At 42.4% G+C, this 16454-nt stretch overlaps 2 pseudogenes; both read left to right on the plus strand.

Moving 5' to 3' along the window:
- The first annotated feature begins 1816 nt into the window (after window positions 1-1816).
- Window positions 1817-3973, plus strand: LOC137254686 (uncharacterized; annotated as a pseudogene).
- A 1835-nt stretch (window positions 3974-5808) lies between these two features.
- Window positions 5809-7965, plus strand: LOC137297878 (uncharacterized; annotated as a pseudogene).
- Window positions 7966-16454: the final 8489 nt, after the last annotated feature.

Here is a 16454-nt window from a genome sequence, read left to right on the forward strand (position 1 = left end):
CGCCTCCATTACGCGCATTCTCATTGGTTTGTCGTATTTTCGCACATAACAAACATCGAGTGGGGAAATGAAATTTTCAACGTTTGAAGTATGAATTAGTGGGAAATTGCTTTCTCCTAGCGGTGTGTAACTATAGCCACGTGATTGGCTGTTCCGCCAGGTGGCGCTGATTAAGGGTATATATAGGGTTGGTGAATTTAAATTCGTTCTCTCGCTTGTGCAACAAGACCGTGCATCTTTATAATGGACACAAACGCCAAATTGGACGCCATCTTGAAACAGCTGAATGCTAATAAAGACGAACTGGAAGAATCCTTTAACTCACAAATTGGTGCCTTGAGACATGAGTTCTGTCAAGCTTCTTCTGATTTGAAGAAACTCAAAGCCGAGAAGGATTATACGTGGTCGAGGGAGGGGAATAAGATACAATATAATTTCAACAGTGAGACATTAGACTTTCTGCATTCAGCCCTTTTGGCGGTTCAGAATCAGCGGAACGGTTCTGACGTCGGCAATAGAAAGTGTACAGAAGAGAAATAAGCACATTAAAATTGCGGATTCTAGTGAAGGAGGCTGGGAAACGGTGAGAAATTATGTTGCGAATGATCTCGCTAATGATTCTGACGATGACAAAAGGATTACTTCGGCTGAGAACAAGGCAGTCAGGAAACTTCGTCAGAAGCGTGCACGTCAATCACCGTACTCTTCATCTAGGTCAGCTCGCCGCTCGTCGACGGTCACTCGGCCCGTTCCGTTTGCTGTGCAACCTGTTCCTGCTCTTCAGCCTAGCCAGCCTGCTCATCTTTTTCGTGCAAAAAGTCAAAGGTCAGGTTCATGCTTCGCCTGCGGAGAGTTTTCGCACTACCGACGAGACTGTCCGTACAACGTCACTACACCACAAGTCTCGGGGGTCACAGCCGGAGTCTCAACCCCAGGCAAGAAGTAGTCAAGATTTGTCAGTTAAGTATTCTCATTGTTTTGATGTTGAGGCCAATTTTTACAAACTAACTGACAACTATCATGAGTACGAACAAGGTATAGCAGATATAATTGTCAAAGGCAGGCTCAGAGTTTGAGTTTTTGGCGTCAAATCGATGCGTCACAATTTGTTATTGATTTGATTGCTTTCGGATATAAAATTCCATTTATATCTACACCTCCTTCTATGTTTATACCTAATAACAAGTCGGCTATCAAACACACTGTTTTTGTCACGCAGGCCATTGAAGAGCTGATGATGAAACAGTTGATCGTGACCTGTCATGAACCACCTACTGTAGTGAATCCATTAACAGTCTCTGTTCAATCCTCGAGTAAAAAGCGACTAATCCTTGATTTGTCCAGAGTGAATGCATTTATTTTCAAACGAACGGTGAAATATGAAGATTGGAAAAGTGCTCTGTGCTATATTGAAAAAGATGACTGGGTTATAAAATTTAACATCCATTCGGCCTATCACCATATTGACATTTATCCGGCGCATACAGATTATCTTGGTTTTGCGTGGCCAGACAAGTATGGTAAAATATGCTTCTATAAGTTCATGGTTTTACCCTTTGGACTCACGTCGGCACCTTATATCTTTACGAAAGTGACTAGACAGCTGGTTAAAAAGTGGAGGTCAGATGGGCACAAAATAGTCACATTTTTGGATGATGGTATCCTGCCTGGATCCTCATCACGGATGACATTTTCAGCAGGTCTGGAAATTAAGAATGATCTCCTCTTATCTGGTTTTGTACCTAAAGTTGAGAAATCTCTGTGGGTCCCTTCAAAGAATATGGAATGGTTAGGATTTGGTATTGACACTAGTTCGATGACTATTTATGTCCCAAAAGGCAAGATTGACAAGGTTAAACTTGCGATTGATACTTTGCTTCATTGTATTCATAAGCCAGTCTGTGTAAGGTCGGTTGCATCTGTTGTTGGTCAAGTCATTGCCATGAAGTTAGTTGTGGGTCCGGTGTCGCAACTTATGACACGATCGATCAGTATAGACATTCTTAAGGCAAGATCATGGTATAGCAAGATTGTTTTGTCCGATATGGCTATTAATCATTTGAAATTCTGGCATGAGAACATAGAAAAATATGATTCTAGAACACTTGTACAATCAGCTACTGCTACAACTGTTGTGTATTCAGATGCGAGTGACGTTGGATTTGCAGGGTATATTGTCAACGTAGATTGTGTACCTAGTTGTGGTCACTGGTCAAGTGAAGAGGCTAAGCTCAGTTCAACTTGGAGAGAACTTAAAGCTGTACAACTTGTGTTTGAAAGTTTGATTTCAAAGTTGACTCATCAACGAGTTAAGTGGTTCACTGATAATCAGAATGTTGTTAACATTATAACAAAAGGGAGTATGAAGCAATATCTACAGTCCATTGCTCTGAGGATTTTCGATTTGTGTCTGAAGTATTGTGTTGAGTTAGAAGTTCAGTGGATTCCCCGTTGTGCTAATCAAATAGCTGATTTTCTTAGTCGGCTGCCTGATTGTGATGACTGGGGTGTTTCTCAGGAGGTTTTTCATAAAGTAGATGCCATTTGGGGACCTCACCATGTGGATAGATTTGCGTCGTACTACAATAAGAAATTGGAGCGTTTCAATTCTAAGTTCAGCAATCCTGGAAGTCAAGCTGTAGACTGCTTCACTGTCAACTGGAAAGGAACTATGAGTTGGATCGTCCCGCCTATAGGTTTGATTCCAAGAGTTATCAAGCATTTGAAGGAATGTTGTGCAGCTGGTACTTTAGTGGTTCCAGAATGGCCTTCTGCATGTTTCTGGCCGTTGATATGTACTGAAAACGTGTTCATTTCACAGATCAAAGATTGGATGTACCTTCCAACCGATAAGGACGCGTACACTGCCTCTAGGATACAAGGCGGTTTGTTCGGCGAGAAAGATTTAGATTTTAATATGCTCGCTCTGTTTATTGACTTTCGTTAATTTACGCTCTATGTGTTTACAGAGGTTTTCCAGCATGTATACAGAAACGAGCTGAGTGATCTCCCAGAAAATGTTAGAGCATTGGCTGATGACATCCCATCGGTGTTGTCTGGAGCTAGAGCCGATTCGACAAACAGAAAGTATCAGTATGGGTTTTCTGCCTGGATAAGGTGGGCGATATGTAATGAGATTTCTTGTGATTTACCTGTATCGCCTTTGCATTGTGCACTATATCTTGTATCAGTAATGCAACAAAGTGAAAGTTTTTCATCTGTGGTGATAGCTTTTTATAGCCTGCGTTATGCGCATTCAAGTTTAGGGTTTGTGAGTCCCACTGAGAATGGTCTAGTCAAGAATGTCTTGGAAGGAGCTAAGAGAAAGCTGGCTAAAGTTGTAATTAAGAAAGAACCTATTACGGTATCTATTCTGGAACGTATGTATGATGATAAAATACAAGGAGCTGGATTACCAGAGATTAGATTGCTTTCTATGTGTTTATTGGCATATGCAGGATTTGTGCGTTCAGCTGAGTTATTGTATGTATCACGTTCTGATCTTGTATTTTGTCAATCTCATATCTTTGTTTTCATTGAAAAATCAAAGACAGATATTTATAGAGATGGTGCATGGGTTGTTATAGGTCGCACACACACCAAACTTTGTCCAGTAGCTTGTCTAGAGCGTTATCTTGATATGGCTGCTATTGATTCTGATTCTGATCAGTACATATTCAGAGGTGTGACGAAATGTGCTTCTGGGTATATTCTCAGGAAAGGAAATGTTCCTTTATCATATACAAGACTAAGAGAGATATTCATTGATGCTTTACGTCCTTATGTTGATAACATAAAACAGTTTGGTTTGCATAGCTTGCGTAGTGGTGGAGCAACAGCGGCTGCAAATAACGGATTGCCAGATCGAATGTTTAAACGTCCTGGACGATGGAGAAGTGAAAAAGCTAAAGACGGGTATATTAAAGATAGTTTGGAGCAAAGGATGAAAGTTTCACTTTCCCTAGGCCTATGACTTTCTTTGCATATCTCACCAGCCACAAGCGTATTCCAGTAAACTGCGTTGTGTTGTGATGTTGTGGAACGAAGGGGTTAGGAGAAATGAAATTTCCAACGTTTGAAGTATGAATTAGTGGGAAATTGCTTTCTCCTAGCGGTGTGTAACTATAGCCACGTGATTGGCTGTTCCGCCAGGTGGCGCTGATTAAGGGTATATATAGGGTTGGTGAATTTAAATTCGTTCTCTCGCTTGTGCAACAAGACCGTGCATCTTTATAATGGACACAAACGCCAAATTGGACGCCATCTTGAAACAGCTGAATGCTAATAAAGACGAACTGGAAGAATCCTTTAACTCACAAATTGGTGCCTTGAGACATGAGTTCTGTCAAGCTTCTTCTGATTTGAAGAAACTCAAAGCCGAGAAGGATTATACGTGGTCGAGGGAGGGGAATAAGATACAATATAATTTCAACAGTGAGACATTAGACTTTCTGCATTCAGCCCTTTTGGCGGTTCAGAATCAGCGGAACGGTTCTGACGTCGGCAATAGAAAGTGTACAGAAGAGAAATAAGCACATTAAAATTGCGGATTCTAGTGAAGGAGGCTGGGAAACGGTGAGAAATTATGTTGCGAATGATCTCGCTAATGATTCTGACGATGACAAAAGGATTACTTCGGCTGAGAACAAGGCAGTCAGGAAACTTCGTCAGAAGCGTGCACGTCAATCACCGTACTCTTCATCTAGGTCAGCTCGCCGCTCGTCGACGGTCACTCGGCCCGTTCCGTTTGCTGTGCAACCTGTTCCTGCTCTTCAGCCTAGCCAGCCTGCTCATCTTTTTCGTGCAAAAAGTCAAAGGTCAGGTTCATGCTTCGCCTGCGGAGAGTTTTCGCACTACCGACGAGACTGTCCGTACAACGTCACTACACCACAAGTCTCGGGGGTCACAGCCGGAGTCTCAACCCCAGGCAAGAAGTAGTCAAGATTTGTCAGTTAAGTATTCTCATTGTTTTGATGTTGAGGCCAATTTTTACAAACTAACTGACAACTATCATGAGTACGAACAAGGTATAGCAGATATAATTGTCAAAGGCAGGCTCAGAGTTTGAGTTTTTGGCGTCAAATCGATGCGTCACAATTTGTTATTGATTTGATTGCTTTCGGATATAAAATTCCATTTATATCTACACCTCCTTCTATGTTTATACCTAATAACAAGTCGGCTATCAAACACACTGTTTTTGTCACGCAGGCCATTGAAGAGCTGATGATGAAACAGTTGATCGTGACCTGTCATGAACCACCTACTGTAGTGAATCCATTAACAGTCTCTGTTCAATCCTCGAGTAAAAAGCGACTAATCCTTGATTTGTCCAGAGTGAATGCATTTATTTTCAAACGAACGGTGAAATATGAAGATTGGAAAAGTGCTCTGTGCTATATTGAAAAAGATGACTGGGTTATAAAATTTAACATCCATTCGGCCTATCACCATATTGACATTTATCCGGCGCATACAGATTATCTTGGTTTTGCGTGGCCAGACAAGTATGGTAAAATATGCTTCTATAAGTTCATGGTTTTACCCTTTGGACTCACGTCGGCACCTTATATCTTTACGAAAGTGACTAGACAGCTGGTTAAAAAGTGGAGGTCAGATGGGCACAAAATAGTCACATTTTTGGATGATGGTATCCTGCCTGGATCCTCATCACGGATGACATTTTCAGCAGGTCTGGAAATTAAGAATGATCTCCTCTTATCTGGTTTTGTACCTAAAGTTGAGAAATCTCTGTGGGTCCCTTCAAAGAATATGGAATGGTTAGGATTTGGTATTGACACTAGTTCGATGACTATTTATGTCCCAAAAGGCAAGATTGACAAGGTTAAACTTGCGATTGATACTTTGCTTCATTGTATTCATAAGCCAGTCTGTGTAAGGTCGGTTGCATCTGTTGTTGGTCAAGTCATTGCCATGAAGTTAGTTGTGGGTCCGGTGTCGCAACTTATGACACGATCGATCAGTATAGACATTCTTAAGGCAAGATCATGGTATAGCAAGATTGTTTTGTCCGATATGGCTATTAATCATTTGAAATTCTGGCATGAGAACATAGAAAAATATGATTCTAGAACACTTGTACAATCAGCTACTGCTACAACTGTTGTGTATTCAGATGCGAGTGACGTTGGATTTGCAGGGTATATTGTCAACGTAGATTGTGTACCTAGTTGTGGTCACTGGTCAAGTGAAGAGGCTAAGCTCAGTTCAACTTGGAGAGAACTTAAAGCTGTACAACTTGTGTTTGAAAGTTTGATTTCAAAGTTGACTCATCAACGAGTTAAGTGGTTCACTGATAATCAGAATGTTGTTAACATTATAACAAAAGGGAGTATGAAGCAATATCTACAGTCCATTGCTCTGAGGATTTTCGATTTGTGTCTGAAGTATTGTGTTGAGTTAGAAGTTCAGTGGATTCCCCGTTGTGCTAATCAAATAGCTGATTTTCTTAGTCGGCTGCCTGATTGTGATGACTGGGGTGTTTCTCAGGAGGTTTTTCATAAAGTAGATGCCATTTGGGGACCTCACCATGTGGATAGATTTGCGTCGTACTACAATAAGAAATTGGAGCGTTTCAATTCTAAGTTCAGCAATCCTGGAAGTCAAGCTGTAGACTGCTTCACTGTCAACTGGAAAGGAACTATGAGTTGGATCGTCCCGCCTATAGGTTTGATTCCAAGAGTTATCAAGCATTTGAAGGAATGTTGTGCAACTGGTACTTTAGTGGTTCCAGAATGGCCTTCTGCATGTTTCTGGCCGTTGATATGTACTGAAAACGTGTTCATTTCACAGATCAAAGATTGGATGTACCTTCCAACCGATAAGGACGCGTACACTGCCTCTAGGATACAAGGCGGTTTGTTCGGCGAGAAAGATTTAGATTTTAATATGCTCGCTCTGTTTATTGACTTTCGTTAATTTACGCTCTATGTGTTTACAGAGGTTTTCCAGCATGTATACAGAAACGAGCTGAGTGATCTCCCAGAAAATGTTAGAGCATTGGCTGATGACATCCCATCGGTGTTGTCTGGAGCTAGAGCCGATTCGACAAACAGAAAGTATCAGTATGGGTTTTCTGCCTGGATAAGGTGGGCGATATGTAATGAGATTTCTTGTGATTTACCTGTATCGCCTTTGCATTGTGCACTATATCTTGTATCAGTAATGCAACAAAGTGAAAGTTTTTCATCTGTGGTGATAGCTTTTTATAGCCTGCGTTATGCGCATTCAAGTTTAGGGTTTGTGAGTCCCACTGAGAATGGTCTAGTCAAGAATGTCTTGGAAGGAGCTAAGAGAAAGCTGGCTAAAGTTGTAATTAAGAAAGAACCTATTACGGTATCTATTCTGGAACGTATGTATGATGATAAAATACAAGGAGCTGGATTACCAGAGATTAGATTGCTTTCTATGTGTTTATTGGCATATGCAGGATTTGTGCGTTCAGCTGAGTTATTGTATGTATCACGTTCTGATCTTGTATTTTGTCAATCTCATATCTTTGTTTTCATTGAAAAATCAAAGACAGATATTTATAGAGATGGTGCATGGGTTGTTATAGGTCGCACACACACCAAACTTTGTCCAGTAGCTTGTCTAGAGCGTTATCTTGATATGGCTGCTATTGATTCTGATTCTGATCAGTACATATTCAGAGGTGTGACGAAATGTGCTTCTGGGTATATTCTCAGGAAAGGAAATGTTCCTTTATCATATACAAGACTAAGAGAGATATTCATTGATGCTTTACGTCCTTATGTTGATAACATAAAACAGTTTGGTTTGCATAGCTTGCGTAGTGGTGGAGCAACAGCGGCTGCAAATAACGGATTGCCAGATCGAATGTTTAAACGTCCTGGACGATGGAGAAGTGAAAAAGCTAAAGACGGGTATATTAAAGATAGTTTGGAGCAAAGGATGAAAGTTTCACTTTCCCTAGGCCTATGACTTTCTTTGCATATCTCACCAGCCACAAGCGTATTCCAGTAAACTGCGTTGTGTTGTGATGTTGTGGAACGAAGGGGTTAGGAGAAATGAAATTTCCAACGTTTGAAGTATGAATTAGTGGGAAATTGCTTTCTCCTAGCGGTGTGTAACTATAGCCACGTGATTGGCTGTTCCGCCAGGTGGCGCTGATTAAGGGTATATATAGGGTTGGTGAATTTAAATTCGTTCTCTCGCTTGTGCAACAAGACCGTGCATCTTTAAGTTTATATTATGTGTATCATGTAATGTGCTTTACGTGTGATTTGTTATATTTTACTGTTTCAGGTTATTGGTTTGACTGGTGGATCGTGGGGGTGAAGATGAAGGAATATGTATGAAATGGGCTGGCAAGTCTTTATAATAATAATAATAATAATAATGCACATTTATAATGCGCCTTTTCCACGCCCTTAGGTATGCTCAAAGCGCTACAGAAATAAACAGAAATATGTACAAAGATGAAGATGGGTTAAATTATGTGAAGTATACTGAGAAAAGGTGGGTTTTCAGTTTTGCTTTGAAACTGTCAAAACTTTTAGAGTCTTTGATATCACATGGAAGAGCATTCCAGAGGACTGGTGCTGTGTAGGAGAAGCTGCGGTGTCCGAAAGATTTCAGTCTGTAGGTGGGTATCACAAGAATATTCTGAGAGTTGGAACGGAGGGTGCGGGCTGGTACATATGGGTGAAGCAGGTTAGACAGGTAGGAAGGGGCCAAGCCACGAAGACATTTATATGTCAGGCAGAGTATTTTGAAGTCAATTCTTGCTTTGACTGGTAGCCAGTGGAGTTCTTTCAGGATAGGAGTGATGTGGGCACATTTGGAAGTTCTACTGATAATGCGGGCAGAGGTGTTTTGTATCCTCTGCAGTTTAACAGCCAGATTGGAGTTAATGCCAGAAAGAACACTGTTGCAATAGTCGAGCCTGGATGTTACCAGAGCTCGAACCAGGGCTTGAGTTGCTGCAGAAGTCAAGTACTGGCGAATGTTGCTGATCGACCGGAGATGGAAGAAGCATACTTTGCTCACTTGGTTGACATGGGCATTGAACGTCAAAGAAGAATCAATGTGAACGCCAAGATTCCTCACAACATCTGATGGGCAGATATCCGCATCGGCAACTTTGAGGATGACAGCTTCCACCTTGCTTAGTTGTTGTCTTGTGCCTACAAGGAGAGCTTCGGTTTTCGTGTCGTTCAGCTTGAGCTTATTTGTAGTCATCCACGACTTTATGTCTAGTGTACAGTCAGCGATGCGTTGAAGAGACTCATTCAACTCTGATGGGTGAAAGGATTCCAGAAGCTGTGTGTCATCAGCATAAACATGATGAGACATGCCGTGATCACTGACAATGTTTCCAACATGCCCTGTGTACAGTACAAACAGAACCGGACCAAGAACCGATCCTTGGGGCACCCCACAGGAGACAGCCACAGCAGGAGAGCGCTCTCTGCCCACAAGGACCGATTGATGCCGGTCTGTCAAGTAAGAGGAAACCCACTGAAGGACAAGGTCACACAGTCCATAATGATGCTTCAATCTAGTCAGGAGTTTAGGGTGGTCAACGGTATCGAAAGCCGCGGATAAGTCCAACATGACGAGAGCTGAAATCTTACCCTCATCAGTAGCACGTTGAAGTTTGTCTGTTACCTGGAGCAATGCTGTCTCTGTACTGTAGTACTGCCGGTAGGCAGACTGGAAAGAATCAAGGAGATCATGGCTTAATAGATGTTCTTTGAGACAGGAGTGAACTGCTTTCTCAATGATTTTAGATATGAAAGGCAAGTTTGAGACAGGCCGAAAGTTTTTCAGGTCCTGAGGATCCAGGCCAGACTTTTTCAATAGTGGTCTGACCACCGCCCCCTTGAAACTGTTTGGGAACACACCATTCTGAAGACTTGTATTAACAATCATAGTGATGGGGGAGATCAGCAGGTCCAGGTGCTTTATCAGAAGTTTGGTTGGAATTGGATCAGAGTCACAAGAAGTGGGTTTTGACGAACGAATGAGTTGTACAATATCCTGGGGACTAAATGTTCTGAAATGCGACAGGGGGCTACCTACAAACACTGGTTCACTGAAATCGCCATTACAAGTAAGACCATGACGAATTTTCTCTATTTTTGAGATAAAGAAGGAGTTGAATGAGTTTGCCAGTTCCTTCTGTTCCTCTGCTGGAGTCTGAGTATCTTGGTCTCGTCCCTTTCCAAGCAGTTTGCCCATGAACCGATATAGGGATGCTGGCTTACCCATGCTGTCGGCTATGCTCTGGAGACAATAGTTCCTTTTGGCTGAAATAATCAGGTGTCTGGTATCATTGCAACACTGCCGATATATTTGCCGATGTATCTCTTATAATAATGTATCTGTTCTCTATGAAGGTTTTGGCTGGTAAGCCATTGTAATAGGGCGTGAGTTTGTTCTTTCTGGGGCTGGCAAGCCATTAGAATATAGCACATGTCTGTATAAAATGTATATGTGAAGATATGGGCTGGCAAGCCATTAGAATATTGCACATTTCTGTATAAAATGTATATGTGAAGATATGGGCTGGCAAGCCATTAGAATATAGCACATGTCTGTATAAAATGTATATGTGAAGATATGGGCTGGCAAGCCATTAGAATATTGCACATTTCTGTATAAAATGTATATGTGAAGATATGGGCTGGCAAGCCATTAGAATATTGCACATTTCTGTGTAAAATGTATATGTGAAAGTAATGGGCTGGCAAGCTATTAGAATATTGCGCGTTGTTGTATGGAATGTATATCTGAATAATGGTAAGCTGTTTTATCACTGCGTTTTTCTATATGACAGATATAAGTAAACCTGTAGGTTGTTATTTATCTGTTTTACATTTACATTGTACATACGTTTACATTGTACATACATGTGTGTAGAATCTGTAATTGCAATATTGAATGTTGTTGCACTGGTAAGCTATTATAATCTACCTACGTCATTAAGTTGCGACGTTGTGTATTCCAGTGTTCTACTGCATATGTAATGCATTGTATAGTACATATCTATACAAGATTGGTGAGTACTGTAAACCCTCCAGTATAATGCTCCTACATTCGTAGAGGGAACACGGTTCCAAAGTGTTTTCTGCAAGAGTTTTTATCTCTGGTTTTACGTGTCGGGTTTCAGCATCCATTCTGTTATATTTCGTTAAGTATACATCATTTTGTATACGATAGGGTATAATGTATACCAAGTTGTTTGAAGTGTATTGAGGGTCGCTAAATAAACCGGTCGCACCAGCCACAAGCGTATTCCAGTAAACTGCGTTGTGTTGTGATGTTGTGGAACGAAGGGGTTAGGAGAACGAGTCTTCTTGGGGGTTACGGAAAGAGGCGAGTGGTGACGAATGGAAATGCGGGTTGAAAAATGTCGATGACGTGAATAAACAGGATCTTTCCCCCGTATTATCATAACTCTTTTGTTGTTGTTGATTTTGTTAGACGCAACACAATACTTCAGCTATATGGCGGGAGTCATTCGTCACCACTCGCCCCTTTCCGTAACCTCCAAGAAGTTGCTTGCACCAACACGATATGACGCGCCACGAAATAAAAATAATACTGGTGTTTTATTTTTGACCAATCAGAGAGCAGCTCGTCGTTGGTGCGATTGAGGGAGAAGGACAAACATACTGGACTCGATCACACGATACCGCTAATTTCCCAATAAAGTCGTGTATTGCAGCTAAAAGAATAACCTATTTCATTTGAGAGGTTGTAGAACGAAAGTGGAATATCTAGCGATTACGGGAAGGTTATGTCTTTTCGCCGATCGGGTGGTTTTAAGTGAAATACACTGTATTTCTTCTCCGAGAGGCGATGATTTTCGTCGGCAGGTTTTGGGCGTACAAATGAAAAAGTTGTCTTTTCCCGAGTTCCAAGCAAAGTTACTCGGTACATAGTGCACCGATTTTGATACTTTGGGATTTACTCGAAAGGGAATTTATCTGACTTTATTTCAATAAGTACCACGGCTGGATATTCCACAATTTTGCACCCAGAATTCGCCCATAATCGCGAATGGGGCGTTTGACAACTTTGTGCGCGTTACATCCCTTTCCTTCTTTATATGTGTATGGATGTCAGTGTAGGCTTGGACCCAGGACGTATTATTTTCAGCAATACAAGCCCCTGTGACGACAAGCACGGGTTGTTGAATAACAATTCTAACCGGCTCAATAACACTTATACCGAAATAATATTAAGTCTTTGTCAAACTGCCTCTCTCATCTGAGTTAAATCGACGATATCACTAAACTGCTGTTTGGTTGTCTGGATTATTTGGTTCCTTGAAATGTTGGAGTACTTCTTCAACCATCCAACAGTATCACCGGAAAGAGGCTCTACATGAAAGCGTTCGCTCGTCACGCCGGAGACCCGGGTTCGATTCCCCTCATGTGTACAATGTGTCAAGCTCATTTCTGGTTTTTCCCGCCGTGACATTGCTGAAAAAATACCTCTCACTCATTGGTCCCCAGTAATCAAAGAAACCGCGTCAAACACGTCTTCCAGGGTCTCGGCGTCGCACCAGGCCTGAACCCCGTACTCTGAGGCGGATCGATGGATCTTGGTACCGTTTCACAAAACTCTCGTAAGCCTAAGGTTTCGTAACTTTTCTCGTAGCATTTGCACCTCCTTTGTTACAGTATGCCAGGTAGAAGAGCTGCGAGAACATTTACGAGACCTTAGGCTTACGAGAGTTTTGTGAAACGGTGCCCTAGAACGCCCAAAGAAACGTGACCCTCCTTCTTTTACGGCGGAGTTGTGATACGTGGACGTCCCTTTCTTAGTCTGTCTACGGTGACCCCAGTCTGTCTGTAGCGCTGAATAAGTCTTATAACCGTAATACGGTGACCCCAGTCTGTCTGTAGCGCTGAATAAGTCTTATAACCGTAATGCGGTGACCCCAGTCTGTCTGTAGCGCTGAATAAGTCTTATAACCGTAATGCGGTGACCCCAGTCTGTCTGTAGCGCTGAATAAGTCTTATAACCGTAATGCGGTGACCCCAGTCTGTCTGTAGCGCTGAATAAGTCTTATAACTGTAATACGGTGGCATCAGTTGACGTTGGCAACAGCATTGTATGTCGACCCCTATCTATACCATCCCTATCGATATTCTGATATACCGTAAAAATAAACATGGTTACTCTCTGTGAAAACATTAACTATTCCAGTAGTAAGTACGTGCTCTCACTTTACAGAAAGTCTGTTTCTGAATAGTATTCCTGCTTGATTGTAGCAGTGAAGATCCTATGTTAGAATTCACGAGGAACCAATATGCTTAACGTAAGAAGCGAAAAAGGGATCGGGTGGTCAGACTTGCGCACGTATTATCGTATCATCATCCTGAAATTTCTGGCCCCGGATGTGTTTTCTCAATCGAGGAAAGAGGTGGGAGTCGCCAGGGGCTAGGTCTGGTGAATAGGGAGGGTGAGGTAAAAATTTCGTACCCGCACTCGCGCGCAGTTTCCATTGCATCTTGACTAGTGTGGACTGGCGGATTGTCCTAGTGAAGAAGAATCCCTCGCCGGATCTTTCCTCGCCGCTTCTCTTTAATGGACTGGCGTACCTGCTTCAGAAGGTTAGCATAGTACTCTCCATTCATTGTCGTACCATGAGGCTACTAGTCGATGTGGATAACACCTTTACTGTCCCAAAAATATACTACCGACAAGAAATAAGGGTACTAATGAAATCATAGCGAATTTGAAACTGCTTTAAATATCCACTAAATCAATTTTAGGCGTCAAGTTCAATATCTGGTGTGTCCACCATGTTGGGCAACACATTCACGGCACCCTCTTGGACAGCTGCACCAAGTTGGACCAGGTTGGCGGGTCCTGGGTCCCTGGCGTACACCCTTCGACCAAGAACGTCCCAGAGATGTTCAATTGGGGACAGGTCTGGGGACTTAGAGGGCCAGTCCAATGTCTGGATACCTTCTTGTCGAAGATAAGCGGAGACAATTCGGGCCCGATGTGGTCTGGCATTATCATCTTGGAATACAAAATTTCGGCCGATAACTCTAGCCAATGGAGCCACAACAGGACGCAATATTTGGTCAACGTATCGCTGACCAGTCATGGCTCCGTTAATGATGACCAAATCTGATCGTCTGTCATGTGTAATCCCACCACAAACCATGACACTACCATCTCCATATCGATCATGGTCAAGAATGGATGCTCTGGCATATCGCTCCCCGCTCCGACGCCAACAACGTTTTCTGCCATCTGTGAATCGTATGCAAAACCTTGACTCATCAGAGAACATGGTGTAACGCCAGTGGCGCATAGCCCGTCCCTGATGCTGCCTAGCCCATGCCAATCTTTGGCGCTTATGTTGAGCTGAAAGGGTGACACCCTTAAAAGGCCGTCTTGCTTTCAGACGAGCTTGATAGGGTCGGTTTTTATCGGTTGAGGTTGAAATGCGTCTTCCAGTGAGTGTGCGGAATTCTCTATTGATGTCAGGGGCCGATTTAAACCTATCGCGTAGAGCAATTAACGTAATGAGACGATCCTGTCGTGGTGTCGTTGATTTTGGTCTACCACGCCCAGGTCTCCTTGCAACCCCACCCGTTTGACGGTAGTTATCCCACAGGCGTGAAATTACACTTTTTGATTTACCCATCTGCCGGGCAACTTCACATAATGATGTCCCACCCCTCTATCATCCCCACAATTCTCCATTTTGTTGCTTCCCCGAGATACTGCCTCGGAGGCATTTCTGTCAGTAAGTGTCAATCTCTATTGCATTAGTGATTGCGACTTCTCCAGTACATTTACAGGAGTTAACTTCTGTATGCACGTGTAGCACGTGCTGGGCATGCATTATGCGAAATTCCATTGTCATTGGATGTTGCATTTGGGAGATACGCCACGATAACGGACCCTGTCACAGTCAAAGTCATCTACATTCAATTTCTTGGTTCCCTTATTTTCTGTCGGTAGCATATATGTCGACCCCTATCTATACCATCCCTATCGATATTCTGATATACCGTAAAAATAAACATGGTTACTTTCTGTGAAAACTTTAGCTATTCCAGTTGTAAGTAGATGCTCTCACTTTACAGAAAGTTTCAGTCTAAGCGAACTTAGTCTCAGTGTATTTCGTTACACTCCACCACTGAGTCTAACAAAACCTAGTAGAAGGTCGCGTCAGGTAACCTTTGAGCGACCAATGACCTTCCAATGAAACGCGAGACGGTTAAATAGATATAACCAAGCAGACAACGGCTACTATTCAGGGATCGGAGGGACTTTCAAAATATTCATGTCACTGACATGGATCTCTCCACAAACAAAAATCCGCATATAACACATTTATTTCACCTGCAGTATATACGCTTTTGGGTTTCTGTTGACATGGTTACCATTACCAATATTTCCGCAAGATAACATCCTTGAATATTGCCAAAAACACAATTTTCAACGACTGTTTACTCACCGTTGTCACGTGTGCATCACGCGGAAGCGAACGTACGCTAAATCATTCGTAACTACTCGTGTCATTCCGCCAAGCCGGATGGCGTCTCGTACCCTTCTCGTGGCCATGTTTACGACTTGGTCCTGTCTAAGCGCAACGGGCATGAAGATGAAAATAGTTTAGTACTATTATCAACGAAAACCAACTTTGAATTTCCAAACATGGCTCATGGAATATCTACATCCCGTGGGCAAAACAGCAATACGGTCATTCCCTTTGCCAATATGTTTCAGCGTTGAAAGTTGTTCATCTTTTAGCTCAAAGTTTATGTTTAAATTGTGCTTTGTATAGTGTAGCTCAACGGTTCCGCCAATGTCATGTTTTGAAATGCGTTTTACTACGCGCGATTTGATTGGTTTGCCAAGATTCTTGGCAATAATGGCGTACGAGAGGGGTACGAGTCTTCTTGTAGGTCACGGAAAGAGACGAGTAGTTACGAACGCTAAATAAAAAGTTCAAAGGGTATGGGCGAATGTGCATTTTCGCGATTTGGTAAGCTGTGTTCTGACTGGTCAATCTCAAAGGTTACCTGACGCGACCTCCTATAAGGTTTTGTTAGATTCAGTAGTAGAGTGTAACGAAAAGTAATGAGGATAAGTTTACGTAGACTGCAGAAAGTCTGTTTCTGAAAAGTATTCCTGCTTGATTGTAGCAGTAAAGATCCGGGTTAGAATTCATGAGGAACCAATATGCTTAACGTAAGAAACAACAAAGGGATCGGGTGGTCAGACTTGCTGAGGTGGTTGACACATATCATCGTATCCCAAAGTCGACGATCGATATTCATGCTGTTGACCACTGGGTTGTTTGGTTCTGACTCAATTATTTACAGACCGCCGCATATAGCTGGAGTATTGCTGAGTGCGGCGTACAGCAACAAACCACCCACCCAGCTTGATGGCATGTTTCTTTGGAGGATTAGGAGCAGTTTTCA

The sequence above is a fragment of the Haliotis asinina genome, chromosome 10, assembly GCF_037392515.1.
Source record: "Haliotis asinina isolate JCU_RB_2024 chromosome 10, JCU_Hal_asi_v2, whole genome shotgun sequence".
NCBI lineage: Eukaryota > Metazoa > Mollusca > Gastropoda > Lepetellida > Haliotidae > Haliotis > Haliotis asinina.